Below are 17,659 nucleotides of genomic sequence, written 5' to 3'. Positions count from 1 at the left end.
TCTAATAATATAAGCTTAATTCAACTTACATAAAACACGTTGACAATTGAGCAAATCAATAATATAAGCTTAATTCAACTTACATAAAATACGTACTTTTTACGAAAAAATTAGATGATCAAATTTTACATTCACCATGTTGTTGAACCAAAATAATAATAACAGTAATAAAGCATACCCATTAAAAAACTCTTCAAAAGTATTGTATTGATAATTAATGCAAAAATATTAAAATAATATTGATAGACTAGCATAAAATGTATTAATTTTGATGTTAGAGGTTCAATTTTCTCTTTTCATAGTGATAGTTATGAAAAAAGTCTCGTGTTTAGATGATTATGTTAGAACATCTCAAAAAAAAAAAAAAAAAATGGAGTTAAATGGGTTGAACTCTGTATCTTGAGGATAAGAATTTAAGATGTGAAAAAACTACTTTTCTTTTTCATTTCTTTTTTCCCGCTTATTATATATTAATTTCCAAGATGCTTCATATATAGAAAAATGCTTTCTACATTCGAAATCCAACCTTATCCTTATTTGCCAACCAAGTCCTTACCAGGAAAAAAAAATCAAAGTTATTAAATATTCAAAATGAAATATTATTCAGCTTACAGTTTTCACGATTTTTTTTTTTAATTATTGTTATAACTCAACTGACATAAAGAATGTACGACGTACGTTTGATGCTTGAATCGATCCATGTCGAATAGTTAGGAGTAGTTTATTTTCTTGTGGGTATCGGTAAAATTGTATACTAAAAAGACAAAATAGTGAAATTTGGATATCGAAAGAAAATACAATAACATAAATATTGTTAAGATTAAATTTATATCGAAAATGGTAAAATAGGCAAAGTTTTAATTTGAGCCATATAGTTTACACTAAAGACTAAAATTAGATTTTAAAAAAGATAATTATTTTTAATGGTAAAATAAAAAAATATCACTATCTAGTTATAAATATAACAAAATGTAAATAAATTGACTTATCTCTGAAAAACAACTTCAATAAAATCATCTTCCCTTCCTGTGGACGTTGGCTTCAAATTAAACCGAATCACGTACATGCTTTTGTTGTTGTTCTCTTCCATTTTCTCTTCTTCAATTTGCATGCATGATTTGATTCTTCATTCTCTATGAATTCACGCAATAACACAAAAAACGGTTGAGAGTGTTAGAGAGATTTTCTGAAACTCGATTGAAGAGAGAGAGAGAGGAAACTTTGTTTACCAAATGAATTTTGGTCGGCCTCAAAGAATTCCCACTTATCGTTGATAGTGGTGTTATCCACGTGTTGTCGAGGCAGCTGAGAGGTGTGGCTCTCTAAGAGCCTTTTGTTCTACCAAACCTCTCTTCTTGGGCTGCTCTCCTCTCTTCATGGGCTTGAAATCAAAAGAAAAACCCAATAATTTGGTATCAGAGCAAAAAGACGTTTAAAGATTCAATTCTCGAACTATTTAGATCACAAGATTCGCACAAAATGGCGGTACCAAGGTATGAGATGGAGAAGCTTGATGGTAAAGGGGATTTTGGTCTTTGGAAGGAAAAAATCATAGTCATTCTCGGTCAACAAAAGACTCACAAGGCCCTAATGGATCCATCCTCTCCCAAACACTGTGACATCTTAAGAAAAGGAAGATTGGGAGCTGACAGCCTATGGTACGTTAGTTCTAAATCTTAGTGATAATGTTTTGAGGCAAGTTATTGACTAGGAGACTGCCTATAGGATTTGGACAAAGTTAGAAGACTTATATGCTACTAGAGATCTTCCTAATAAAATATAATTTAGGGAGAAATTTTTCACCTTTAAAATGCATTCATCAAAGACACTTTCTGATAATCTAGATGAGTTCAAAAGATTGTTGTTGAATTTAAGAATCTTGGGGAGAAAATAGGAGATGAGAACGAAGCATATGTACTTCTAAATTCCATACCTAAATCCTATAGGGAAATTAAAAATTCTTTGAAGTATGGAAGGGATAGTATATCTACTGATGCAATAATATCTGCCCTAAGAACTAGGGTACTTGAGTTGCAAGTAGTTAAGAAGGAACAACCGAATGAAGAAGGACGGTTTGTAAAAGAAAACTTCAAACCAAATTAATCTAAGGATAGAAAGCAGCAGCATACTGAGGAAAACAAGCCAAAATAGAAAATTAAGTGTAAATATTGCAAAAGAAGGGGCATTTAATTAAAGATTGCTTCATCCTCAAAAAGAAAAATCAAGAGAAGGAAAAAGAGTCCAAAGGCAAGCAGATTGAAGTCTTTATAGTAAAAAGCTTTTACATCTACTCTGATTGTTTAGTTTCAACTCTTGACAAGGTCACTTATGTTAACCCCCTTGGGAAACATGATTGGGTTTTGGACTTTGAATGCACCTACCATATGACACCTATGAGTCCCTGGTTTAACCCTTACAAAGAGATAGATGGAGAAATGGTTTACATGGGGAACAACCAAGGCTGTAAAATTGAAGGCATTGGGTCGGTCTCCATAAAGCTTAAAGATGGGACTATCAAACTTCTAAGGAATGTAAGACATGTCCCACTTCTTAAGAGAAACCTAATCTTCCTTGGAATGCTAGATGGAGTAGGGTTTGATTACAGGGGCAAGGGTGGAACTCTTGAGGTCCTAAAAGATTCTAAGGTAATTCTTGTTGGGGAGAAAATCAATGACTTGTTTGTAGTCAGAGGTGTTGAAATGATGACAGGGGCATATGTTGCTATACCAAATGAGATGACAGAAGCAATGTATGACATAAAAGACTATCTCATATAAGCGCTAAGGGACTGGAAGCTTTGTCTAAACAGAGAATTCTACCCAAAGGAATTTTAGACAAGTTGACCTTCTGTGAATACTGTGTTTTGGGGAAAGCAACTAGATACAACTTTACCAAAGCACACCATTCAACTAAGGCAATTCTAGACTACATTCACCAAGACTTTTGGGGTCCAGCTTAAACTCCAAGCCTAAATGGTTCAAGGTATTTACTTTTCTTTATAGATGACTTCTCAAGGAAAAGCTGGGTTATATTTCTTAAATCTAAAGACCAAGTGTTTAATAAATTTAAAGAATGGAAACTCGTGATTGAGAAGCAAACCTCTAATAAAATTAAATACCTAAGAACAAATAATGGGTTAGAGTTTTGTAGTGAAGAGTTTAATAAATTTTGTAATAAATCAGACATAACTAGGCATAGGACAGTCAGGCATACACCCCAACAGAATGGGGTAGCTGAGAGACTCAATAGGACCATTATGGAAAGGGTCAGATGTTTACTCTTAGATGCTATACTCAGTGAAAAATATTGGGCTGAAGTTGCAAGCTATGCTATTTACAACTTAAATAGGTGCCCACAACATCCCTAAGCTTTATAACCCTTGAAGAAAAATGGACAAAATATCCTCCTAAATTAGATAGCCTAAGAGTATTTGGATGTGTTGGTTATATACATCAAAATCAGGGAAAACTAAAGTCTAGGGCTGTGAAATGTATGTTTGTTGGGTTCACTGAAGGTTTAAAGAGCTTTAAAATGTGGAACTCTACTGAGAAAAGATTTGTAGTTAGTAGGGATGTTACATTCAGAGAAAGGGAAATGTTCATGCAAAAAGAAAATACTACAATTGAAATACCTAAAATCCCTACAACTAGGATAGAGATGGAGGCATCAAAAGACAAATTTGCAGATCATGGCTCTCCTAATGACTCAGAAGAAGAAGAGGATATTACAGAACAACAGGTAGAAACCACTGAAACACAACCTGACTTGAGTCAATATTCTCTAGCAAGGGATAGGTAGAGAGTAATTGTTCCACCAGCTAGGTATACTAAAACAAACTATATGAACCTAGTTTTAAATACAACCATAACTCTAAGTGATCAGGAACCAGCTAATTTTGAGGAGGCAGTAAGCTTCCCTGATGCTAGGAACTGGATTGAAGCCATGTGTGAAGAAATGCAATCACTAAGTGTTAATGACACTTGGACTCTAGCTTCTCTTCCTAAAGGATGCAAGGCAATAGAATCTAAGTGGATCTACAAACTAAAGGAGGGTTCTTCTAAGGATGAAAAGTCAAGGTACAAGGCAAGATTAGTGGCCAAAGGTTTTACGAGGCAAGATTAGTGGCCAAAGTTTTTACTCAAAGGGAAGGTATTGACTACTCTGAAATTTTTTCACCAGTAGTTAAGTAAACATTTATCAGACTCTAACTATCCCTGGTTACTCAATACAATCTTGAACTAGATCAGCTAGATGTTAAAACAACCTTCTTACATGGCTACTTAGATGAGGTCATCAATATGGTTTAGCCTAAAGGTTTTGTGTAAAAGTGTAAAGAGAACCTTTACTATCTTCTAAATAAGTCCATTTATGGTCTTAAACAGTCTCCTAGATGCTGGTATAGAAGATTCAATGACTATATTGAAAGTATTTGGTTTTAGAAAATCACATATGATATTTGCACGTATGTAGATTCAACCTCCTATAAGAACAAGGTGTACCTACTACTCTATGTAGATTATATGTTGCTAGTTGGGACCACTAAAGAAGATTTAAATCTTGTAAAAATTCTCAGAAAAATATGGGTCAGTCTAAGAAGATCCTAAGAATTGAAATTAACAGAGACAGGGGTTTCTCTACCCTAAGCATCAGTCAAACCAATTACTGTGAGAATGTTATCAAAAGGTTCAATATGTCTAATGCTAAACCTATAACCATGCATATTGCTCAACACTTTAAGCTGTCCTCAGCTAATTCACCTAAGGAAACCTACTTGGAACATCTAAATCAGATGTAAATGGTTCTTTATAGTCAGGCAGTAGGAAGTTTGATATACCTCATGATCTCCACTAGGCCTGATTTATCCTATTGTGCAAGTCTAATGAGTAGTTTCATGTCAAACCTAGGAAGAAGGCATTAGGAAGCTATTAAATGGATTCTTAGATATCTAATTTGGTCTAAGCAATCTAAACTAATCTATTAGAGTGTTAAGGAAACAGATCTTGAACTCTATGGATATGTAGACTCAGATTTCGCAAGGGATCAAGATAAGAGAAGGTCCCTAACAGGGTATCTCTTCCTATATGGTCCTAATCTATTAAGCTGGAAGGCGAATCTACAGTCAATAACAGTCCTATCTACTACTGAAGCTGAATACATGGCACTTTTATAAGCAATAAAAGAGGCATTGTGGTTAAAGGGCTTGATGGAAGACTTTGGTATCAAACAAACAGTAGTTAAGATATACTGTGATAACCAAAGTGCTTTCCATCTTTCCAAAAACCCACAATATCAGTCTAGAACAAAACATATTGACATTAAATATCACTTTTTAAGAGACAAAATAGAAAAAGGTCAAGTCGAAGTCCTGAAAGTTCATACCTCAGAAAACGCAGTGGATATGCTTACCAAGCTATTGTCGAAGCTCAAGCTCAGCAAGTGCCTTGATCTGATCGACTTCGTTTTACCTGAAAAAAGGATAAACAGTGGTCAGATTTGGAAGGGTAAGGCTATTCAGAGTTGAGATTAAGGTGGATATTTGAATCATATTAATCTCCAATAAAGCTCAACGGCTAGTTTTCATTTCAACAGACTTCATAACAGACTTGTAAACACATATATATAGTTGTTACATTCATTTTATTTCTTGTTTTTACATTCAGTCTTCTACAAATTCTGTAAGAAAGAAAACTTATCTCTGAAAAATAACTTCAATAGAATCATCTTCCCTTCTTGTGGATGTAGTCTTCAAATTAAGTCGAACCACGTACATGCTTTTGTTGTTGTTCTCTTTCTCGTTCTCTTCTTCAATTTGTATGCGTGATTTGATTATTCATTCTCTATGAATTCACGCAAGAACACAAGGAAAGGTTGAGAGTGTTAGAGAGATTTTCTGAAACTCAGTTGAAGAGAGAGAGAGAGGAAATTTTGTTCACCAAATGAATTTTGGTCAGGCTCAAAGAATTCCCATTGATTGTTGATAGTGGTGTTATCCACGTGTTGTTGAGGTAGCTAAGAGGCGTGGCTCTCTGAGAGCCTTTCGTTCTACCAAACCTCTCTTCTTGGACTGGTCTTGGCCTGAAATCAAAAGAAAAACCCAACACCACCATGCAAAATTCACATGTAGTGTCATAACGATCTCAATAACAAGATGATAAACAGATGGTAAAGATAGAAGTAATGGCATGAACCATGAAATTACAAATTATAAGTTGTGAAGTAGGAGTTGTGAACTCTACTTATTGTTTGACCGAAGGAGTTAGTTATTTCAAGATCAGAATATTAAAAGAGATTGAAGATGAAGAGACACCATAATTACAAGAGAAAAACCTTATATTTTGTTATTCAATGAGAGAGTTTCCACATGTTTAAATAACAAAATCTAGGAATAAAAAAACTCTTGCAAAAAGAGTTTCACTACACTCACACATACTGAATAATACCTTAATATGTCTTCTAGAAATAGAATCTTAAAACATAATATATAGTAAATAAGCCTCTCTAACAAAGGGCTTTTGGGCTTGAAAATTTATAATGAAAATACTTTTCAATGGATTGCCTTAACACCCTCTGCAAACAATATTAAGTTTATTTCTAAATCATATGAAACTTGAAGCCAATAAAGGTTTGGTAAGAGCATCAACAACTTATTATGTAGCAGGAAGATGAGGAACATTGACCTGTTTCTTAAGAACATGATGTCGAAAATAATAAAAGTCAAGCTCAACATGTTTTATTTTTTTTATTGTAATATAGGATTTGAACTAAGATGAATAGAGCTAAGATTATCACACCATATTATAGGAACATCAGTAAAGTAAATTTTTAGATCATTAAGCATAGAATGAATCCATACTAATTATGCTGCAACAAGAGTAATACATTGATACTCTGCTTCCGTGCTCGATGGTGAAATAATATATTGCTTTTTTTTATCCCCAAGCAATAAGATTTCCTCTAAGAAAAACACAGAATTCAAAGGTTGATTTTTGATCATACAGATCAGAGGTCTCACATTAGCACAGCCACTCAAAGACAAATTAGTAGGACATTTAAGAAGTAAATCATGATCAATAACATAAGATATCGTAATATCCTTTTACCCAACCGCCATTGCAATATAGTAGGAGCATGCACGAATTGATATGACTTGTTCACACAATAAGAAATCACAGGATGTGTAATACTAACATACCAAAGTGCACCAACAGTACAACGATAGATAAAAGCATCATGAAAAATTTCCCCTTGTCGAGCTGACAGTATGGGACCACTAACCATTGGAGTAGTAATTGGTTTAGCTTCACTCATTTTTGTTCGATGCAAAATATCCACAATATACTTTGATTGAGATAAAAACATACCTCCAGCCTTTGGATAGGAAACTTCAATTCCCAAAAAATAGCTAGGAGGACCCAAATCTTTTAGAGCAAAGTAACTATTAAGAGTATGTATAAGCTGATTAATGTCACTAGGAGAACTTCCAATAATAAAAATATCATCAACATATATAAGCATGTAACAACAGAAAACAACAGTCATATATATCATTAATGAAGCATCATCTTTGGAAGTATGAAACCCAAGAGTATGAAGACAATAACTTAGCCTTTCATAACAAACTCGAGGAGCCTGTTTAAGGCCTTATAGTGCTTTCTTCAAATTTGCACACTAAAGCAATAGGCCCTGTCTGTCTGAACCCCGAAGGTTGTTCTATCAATACATTTTCAATAAGTAAACTATGAAGAAAGGTATTGTTTACATCCAATTGACGAACACACCAATCTTTCATTAAAGAAAGAGTTAATAAAACACGAATTGTAACAGGTTTAATAGTAGGACTAAAAGTTTTAGAGTTCTATTTTATTTTAAACACCCATTTACATCCAATAATCTTTTTATCATTTGGTTTATTCACCAATTTCCATGTATTATTTTTAATAAGAGCATTATACTCTTCTTCAGTAGCTCTTTTCCACTAAGGATGTTTTAAAACTTCTTTAACATCACAATGTTCAGTTTGTGTGTAGTCAACAAGATAAAACTTAGGTTAGAAAATACCATTCTTACCTCTTGTTACCATAGGATGAGTACATGCAAGAGGAGCTGATACTTGAGTAGAAATAGATGGAGATAATGTCTGAACAGGTAGCAACCTGAGCAAGTGACTGATCATCATGTGTAACACCTATATTCTATGTGTTTCCCTGTGAAGACACTTTATATGAATCTGTTTCTAAAGGATACACATTAGTAGAAGTTAAAATTTCAAGATTATTAGTAAATAGAATAGTAGTAGATATATCTTCATTATGGTTATCAGATGAGATAAGATTTGGAATAGGTGAAAGTAAAGTATTGGTAGATGATGGAGTTTTAACGGAAAAAATAGAAGAGGCAAAAGGAAAACGTGATTCATCAAATAAAACATCTCTTGCGATAAAAAGTGACCATCAAGAGCAAGGCATTTATAACCTTTGTGAGAATGTACGCATCTTTGATCGAATAGAAAGTTTGTGTATTATAAAGTCTTAAACAAGGAAAGCACCTACACCAAAGATTTTTAATGAAGAATGATTTGGTTTAAGGCCATATAGTTTCTTGAAGGGACTTAGATTCCTATGAACCGGAGTAGGAAACCTATTTATCAAATAGATAACAGTGGTAAATGCTTCATCCAAAAATTTTAGTGGAATAGATGCTTGAGAAAAAAGAGTTAGATCTATATCTACAATATGTCTATTTTTTCTTTCCATAATCCTATTTTATTGTGATGTATGAGAGCACGTAAGTCTATGTTCAATGCCATGATTGTTTAACAAAGGTTTAAAGGTCTTAAACTCCCCTCCTCTATCAGTTTGCAATCTAAGGATTGAATGTTGCAAAGTTTTCTCAGCAAGTTGTTTGACTTTAAAAAGGCAGTAAAGGCATCAGACTTGGATTGCAAAAAATATATCCGTGGGCTTGGTTCTTCCTACGCTTTGTAAGCCTCTCCAATGGACGTAGTTCCTACACATAAAAGAATAAGAGTTTAGTTGCTACTTAGCCTCCCTTTTGAGACTACTCTTTTAACTAAGCTCATACTTGGCAATGGATTGCCCAATCATCCAACATATTTCAGATTCAATTTCTAAAGTAAATAACATGAAAACTGGAACCTATTTCATGAAAGTTCCTTCTTTAAACATGTCCGGAATTTCGTTACCAAATTTACCTCAAAGTTTCAGTGTGAAACTCTTAGTGGTTTAACCTGGGCCCTCGAATCTTTCTCGACAACCCTAACTGCAACTTCCTACTTGAGTAAAGATTCAAGGGTTAATTCCCAAAATATATAACTCGAACCATAGACCTTTTCTTTCCAAGGTTCCTTCTACAAACTTACTTGGAATGGTGTGTACGAGAATATCTTAACATTTCGGCTCGAAAATCCAAGTGGTTTGGTCTAGATCTATGTTTCTTTGTCGGGTGCCCGAAAATGTCTAAAAATGAACCTCCGACTCTTCCTTTCTTCTCCGACTTTATTTCTAGTTAGATCTCCCTTCCAAAGGCTCGATTTCAGCAACTAGACTCGAATAGCTATCCAATGGTACCAAGTTCTCTCGAGCAAAATGTCCAAATCGAGCCCTTGAAGTTATCTTCCTTTTTATACTACTGTCCAGCCCTTCACCTGAAATCTCCTTAAGCCATAGATCAAGGGTTGAGATTAAGTCATCTGTACAAATAACTATAAGAAGAGTCTAAAACTGAGCATTTGATTTTGAGTGTTTCGAGCAACTCGTTTCTCGCTGAGGAACTCAATGGGATAGGTCCTTACTCGACAGATATTTCTAGGACTCTTTGCTAAATACTCGATGGGAAACTCGATGATGGGAGCTCGCTCGATATGCACCCTTACTCGACGCTTGAACTCGACATGCGAGCCTTCCCCGCTCACCCTTGACACTCGCCTCCTTCCTCGCTCACATATACTCAACACTCGACAGCATCTACTCGATGCTCGACCCTTCTCCATCACTTATACTCGATGCTCGCCTCCTTCCTCACTTACTTATACTTGATGCTTGCCTGGCGCTTATTCGATGTTCAAGTATCCTTCAGTATGATTAACACTTAGGAAAAATTTCCCTTGTCAAGCCAGGATGATGTGACCGAGAGCTAAGCTTCCTTATTTAACCGTTTTCTCTAGCTTCAAACTCATCTTTTTTTTTTTTTTTTTCGGGATATACAAATACAATCTAACTTAGATACTTAACCCAACATTTTGCTTAACTTAATAGTACACATAGTTAAAAAGGGAAAAGTAAGGTGCAGGTCTTACATAACACTATTCAACATTTCAAGTGTATCAGTCAAATTAAATTTTCAAATAAAATCAATAGTCTATCAAATGTCAATTAGTAAATCATATTAAATTTCGAGTTCATCAACAAATTATATGATATCAATAAGCATCCATATTAACTTTTGAGTATATCAACAGGCTAAGCTACTAGACATCAATCAACAAGCATATTAAAATATGAGTATATGGAAAATATATTAAAATTTTTAACACATCAACTGACTACATGGCATCAATCAACTAACATATTAAAATTTCAAATAAATCATTAAACTATCAAACATCAATTAACAAGCATGTTAAAATTTCAAGTAAAACGAGGACTATGAAGCATTAATTGGAAAACATACTAAGATTTTGAATACATCAAAGGCTATCATGCATCAATCAACAAATTTATTAAAATTTTGAGTACATCAAGAGACTATATCAAGCTATTAAAAAAGAAGATACTAAAGTTTCAAGTATATGAAAAGGCTATCAGGTATTACCTTCAATTTCAAGTTGACGGTGGATTGAGGGGGAAATGAGAGAAATCAACATAAATTGAAAGAGAATTAATTTAGGGATTATTTTATTGGGAAATTAGCACAATTAATGTTTATTAGGACACACACGCACGTGCGCGTGCACACACACAAGCCCACGAACGCGCGTGCACACATACGCGCACACACACATGCAAGCACACGCACACGCACACGCACACGCACACGCACACGCACACACGTATCCATACGCACACGCGTACACGCATACATACACACACGAACACGCACACGTGTGCACGCACACACACAAACACACACGCACACGCACATGCATACACACACACGCACACGCGCATATGCACACGCACACACATACACACAAGCATGTAAACACAAACATGCACATGCACACGCATATGAACACCCACGCACACGTACATGCACACGCACACGCGCACATGCACACGCACACGCACATACATGCACACGCACACACACACGCACATGCACGCACATGCATATGTGCACAAACACACACACACACATGCACACACACGCACACGCACACACGTACGCACGCACACATGCAGATGCACACGCAGGTGCATGCGCACACGCACACGCACACACACACGCATGCACACGCACACGTAGACTCACACACACATGCATAATCACATGCACGCATACATACACACACGCACGCGCAGGTCCACGGACGCGCAGGCACACGCACATGCACACACACACGCACATGCGCAGACACACACACACCCACACACATACACGCATACACACACGCACACGCACACGCACACGCACGCGCACGCGCACGCACACGGACACACACGCACGCACACGCGTGCACACACACACACGCGCACACGCACACGCACACGCACACTTACACACGCATGTGCACATGCACACGCACACGCACGCACACGCACACGCACATGCACCCACACACGCTAACCCATTATTAATAAACCACGTAAATCTTTTTTCGATTCTGTACTTTTTTTTTGTTCTTTTCTTTGTCGATTTCTTAACCGAAACCTCATGGTTCTCTAATATGGTATTGGAGGTAATGAAAAGTCCAAATAAGGATTCACTCTAAAAAATGGGACTATTATAGAGAATGGTGAACCTAGATAGACATTATCTTGAGCGATTATGTTGAGGATCTCAGAATGAAATGATGGGAAGATCCTATATTTTTTTAAAGATAGATAAGTTTACATCTTTTCATTGTAAATTGATTTTGAGATAAAACTCATATTTATCTAATATATAGATTAAATTATTACAAATTTAGATGTATAGGAATTAAATCATTACTTGAATGAAAGCTTAGGTTTATTTTTCAAACATAATAAAAATAATATTGGATGATGTATAATTTTTTTAATGAGATTTCAATGTCAGCGTAATATTATAACAAGGTCAAAGTGTTTATTCTGACGAAGATAAATGTCCTTTAACGTAATCCATCAAAGTCAAAAAATTATAATAGGTATTTATATTTTTTTTCCAAAATATAATTTTTTATTAGTTTTGATGAAGCCACTTGAGAGATTAATTCGCAGCCTCACTTTCATAAACTCATTTTTTGTCAATCCTTACCTTAGTTTATTTTAGGTATTTCAACTTATAATTACACCTCAACTATTAAATAAATAATTCCATAGAAATCCAATGCCTATATGAATACTTTTTTTTAATGCCTATATAAAATAAGCATTAAATAATGGACCCATTAATATATTAATCATATTTTTAAAACTGATTATATATATAGTTTAAAAATTAACCAAACACATAAAAGACAGTTTAAATTATCATTTTAGTATATGTATTTTGAAATTCATTCTAATATAGTTCATATACATTTAAATGACTTATACTTAATTGAAATTTCATAGATTAAATATAATTATTGCAAAGACCAAAATTAAAAATACAGGAGGTAAATTAATAGAAAATCGAAAATGAATATATGACAATGAAATATACAAGTTCAAAGAAACTAAAATTAAATATTACCTTAGTTCATGTATTTTATATTTTATGATTTATTTTCATTTTTATACTTTCAATTTATTCGTTTTGATCCATATATTTTTATTTCTATTTATTTTTATTTATATAGTTTCAAAACATCATTTAACCACAATGGAATTCATGTAATACGAAGAACTTGCTTCTATATTTTAAATAAATTAATTTCTAAATAAAATGTCATGCAAAATTTTCAATCGAAAAAAATAAGATAAAGATAAAAAGCAAAGGGACCATGAAAATGGTTAATTTTTAAAAATATATATAGAAACCAAAGTACACATGTTGAAAGTATTGACAAAGATAAATAAACGTAGAAAGTAGAACCATAATCAAAAGACGCCAAATATATGAGACCAAAGTAGTATTTAAGCTTAAATTATTAAAAGAGTCATCCTTAGAGATACATAAAAAATGCACTTATCTTTTGTCTATCCTATTCTAATCATGCATATATATCTATATATATAAGGAAATATAAGAAGAATTTACCGCATGGCAAATTATAAATAGATAATTAGATGAAATGCAAAAAAATAATAATAACATAGAATAGATGTATGTATTTTCTTATTAAAATTTATGAGGTATATAAAGAGTATGGTTTCTGAGATACAAGAAACCAAAAAGAAATTGAGAACTTTGGAGGAAAGTCCATGGGGGATCAAACTCAAAGCTTTAAATATATGAAGATGATTATTGTGCAAAAATTAATTTAATATTTGATATTAAATTAATTTATGAAATTAATTTAAGAAAATAAATTTTCAATTAAAATGGTTTTGAAATCATTTTATGTTTTAAAAAGAAAAGTAAAAATCGGTTTATGCATGTTGCACAAAATGGAGATTGAATTTATTCCATTAACTTTCATCTTCATGCTCACATAAAGGTCATTATCTTCTCTTTATTGATTCTCCAAGCATGAGCTGCAAGCCATGCACTTCACTTCTTTGTATGTTCATTTGCAATATATAATGAAAATTAGAGTCATTTGAGATGAATGAATGCAGAATTTTTTAGAGAAAAATTTCTGTGAGAAGAAACTGTTCTTCTTATCTGGCTGTGAATGTTCTTCATTGTTCTTCACTTTTTCAGTTCTTGAGTCCCACAACTCTGCACAAAGCTCTAAGAGGATAGTAGGGAAGACTTTGAGGTAGTTCACGGTGATATCAAGTGCAGACTGCTGTTGTACACTCGATTTCTTGGAGAGTTCATCAAAGGTATGATCTTAAAACCTTCTTTTTAGAAAAGTATGCTTTAGTTTCTGCCAAAATTAGGGAATTTGAATGCTTATGGATCTTTGAAACTTCTGCAACATATTATTTAACTCTTTCAATTGATATCAGAGCATCTTTTAAGCTTTCAGTTCGATCTAATTTTGGCAAGGTGGGTGTTTTTCATGAGATATACGAAATTGATGCACTGTTATTCTTTTCTGGGTTTTGGCATCTTAATTCTCTTTATTTTCTCAAAAATTTGTAATTGGCACTTGTTTGATGAGCTTTTGAGTGTTAGCAAGAGTCTGTTATTTATTTGGAATAATTAGAGTTGAAATTAAGATGTAATCGAAGAAACAAACGAAGGAGGCCGAGCTACTGTTCCAGTATTTTCCGCTTCTACTCAAATTTGTTGCTGAGGTCCAGTTGCTAAGCGATCGTTTAGCTCCAGACATTACACGATGAGAAGAAAAGCTAGATGATCGTTTAGCAATATGCGCTGGTCGTTGTGATGTTGAACGCTAAACGATTGTGTACCTACGGGAGCTAAGCGATGCATTTATTTGCTATCCGATAGCATTACGTGATTGTTTATCTTTGTCGTGGGAACTAAACGATACGTTGAATTTGCTACGATACGATTGTTTAGCTACGATGCACATTAAGCGATGCGATGAAGTGCTACGCGATAGCACTAAGAGATCGTTTGATCGTGGAGCTAAGCGATTGTGTAGATAAATGCTAAGCGATGCGATGATGTTCTATACAATGGAGCTAAGCGATTGTTTAGCTGCGGTGGATACTAAATGATGACATGAATGTGCTCGGTGATGGTGTTAAGCGATCACATAGTACTATGCAATGGAGCTAAGCGATTACACGGTGATGGAACTAAGCGATCGTCTAGTTCTATGCGATAGAGTTAAACGATCGTTTAGCTTTCAACAAACACTAAGCGATCGTGAACTTCCTCTCAACCTAAGGCGATCACACTAGACGATTACCTTCAGTGCTACACGATTGACCTTAGCAGCATTTTGAGGTTGGATCGAGAGCAGCCAGTTCGACCGGTTTTCTCAAGGTTTAATCCGATTCAGCCTCAAATGGTTTTGGTTGGTTCGGTTCAGACTCATCCAGCCCGGATTCAATTTTTTTTTGTTCCGTTTGGAGCGGTTCGAGCAATTCAAAGATGTTTATGAAACTGTTTTAATAGTTAGCCATCTGTTTGCTTGTTTATGCCAAAACGAAAACCATAATAGTTAGTATTTAATTGTTTATGCATGGGATGTATTTGATAATTAAATAATTCATGTATATGCATACACTATGCCATGTAGATTTAAAACCCTACCGTAGGAAGCACGTTACATGCATTGAAAGTATGTTATAATTGTTATAATATACAGTATGCATGTTAGGGTTGTGTTTAATATAATAGTTATATTAGATACCTTTGTTGAATGTTGTGGATGTTAAACATGTCTAAATTTAGTAAGTTGTTATAAAATTGGTTAGACGTTTAAAATCCATAACAAAGAACAATGCTTCATGCTCACTTAGATTAACAACTAATTTTAAACGCTCAGATAGATTGTTACCTTATAAAATACGATTACAAACTCATATCGGTTCATAAACCTGTCTAAGGCTGGGGATACTTAAGTTGTTGGTTTACAGAACACCTCCTACATAGGGATTATGACCAAACTATTGAGAGTTTTTAACTTATTTTATGAGCTTACGTGAGCGATGTGAGGTAATAAAATGGTTTATCATCTAGACATTTTAGGTTAAATCAATTTATAAAGACATATTTCGGTAAACTACTTAGACTTAGGTTGTATGAAATTAGCCGTCATGCCTAAGTAAATTACCCAAACATTTAGAACACTTAAGTGGAAGATTAACAAATATATTTGATATATAGTTATTAGCTCTCACGTCCTCCAGAGTTCACACTGTGAGATTCATGCTCGACTTCTTGTCGATTTTACCTCGACTGCTCCATACAGAAAGTGTTTGCATGGGTCAATAACAAGGTGAATGAGGGAAGTGGTTCATAGTAAGTGGGTGAAGGAAATGTGTCAACATGTCTCCTCCATTAGTTTGAACTGTGAGATTCCTATGTTGTGCCTGCTGTCGTTTTTATGCGGCACTAGCTAGTCGTTAACCGCGGCGATCCCTACGGGGGGTTGTAACATAGGATTCGGAACAACCCAGACTTCAATAAAATGAATAGGGTCTTATAGTTCCATCTTGGATATTTTCATCTATCTTGGAGGCATATTCATACCATCCTATAATATCTGAAAATGGTGGGTCACACTTACAAGAATTACTAAGTGTTAGTAAAGATCTTGACCGAAAACAATAACCAAAAGAATTATTGGAATATGAGTTATTCTAGATAATAGTATTTGGTCAAGAACTTGTATATCACATATATATGCTTAAGTTCACATAAGATAATTAAGGAGCTTTGTTTATTGGATTTGAGTAAATGCCAGAATTAAATAACACTTATTTTATTTATTAAACAATGTGTATCTTTACAAAACAACGAGACTCCGAGAGAATTAGGACACCAATCCCAACAGTAAGGATGCAAAGCGAGTTTACGTCATTTTCGTATCTGGGGTTATCTAGCACACGTCTTGGTACAGAATCCCTAGAAATTGGAAACAAGTTCAAAATTATGCCTATTTGTAGGATATCCCATGGAAATAAAAGAAGGATACTTTTATGATCCTCAAGAAGATAAAGTGTTTGTATCGACAAATGCAACATTCTTGGAAGAGGATCATATTAAAAATCATCTACCTTATAGTAACTGTCCAAAGATACTACAGAAAGATCAACAAGAGTTGTTGATCAAGCTGGTCCATCAACAACGGTTGTTGTCCCATCACGTCTATCCCAAGAGTTGGGAATGCCTCGTCGTAGTAAGAGGGTTATTCAACAATCTGAACGCTACATGGGTTTAACAGAAACTCAAAACATCATACAAGATGATGGTTTAGAGGATCCATTAACCTTTAAGAAGGCAATGGAAGATGTTGACAAGGAACAATGGATAAAAGCCATGGACAATTAAATGGAGTCTATGTTCTTCAACTCAGTCTAGTAACTTGTAGATCAACCACAAGGTATTACATCTATAGGTTGTAAGTAGATCTACAACATAAAACGAGACCAAACTGGCTAAGTACAGATCTATAAAGCCAGGCTTGTGGCAAAGGGTTTTACTTAAAGAGAAAGAGTTGATTATGAATAAACTTTTTCTCTTGTTGCCATGATTAAATCAATAAGAATACTTCTTGCCATTGCCACATATTATGACTATGAAATATGGCAAATGGATGTCAAAACAACTTTTCGGAATGACTATCTTGATGAAAGTATTTTTATGTCTCAACCAAAGGGGTTTTTTGAAAAAGACAGGAACAGAAAGTCTGTAAGCTTAATCGATCTATTTTTCGATTGAAACAAGCGTCCAAATCTTGGAATATAAGATTTGACACTGCGATAAAATCTTATGGCTTTGAACA

The sequence above is a fragment of the Benincasa hispida genome, chromosome 8, assembly GCF_027475165.1.
Source record: "Benincasa hispida cultivar pf3 chromosome 8, pf3_genome.v1.1, whole genome shotgun sequence".
Taxonomy (NCBI): domain Eukaryota; kingdom Viridiplantae; phylum Streptophyta; class Magnoliopsida; order Cucurbitales; family Cucurbitaceae; genus Benincasa; species Benincasa hispida.
The sequence above is the reverse complement of the archived record's forward strand: the minus strand, read 5'-3'. Positions refer to the sequence as shown.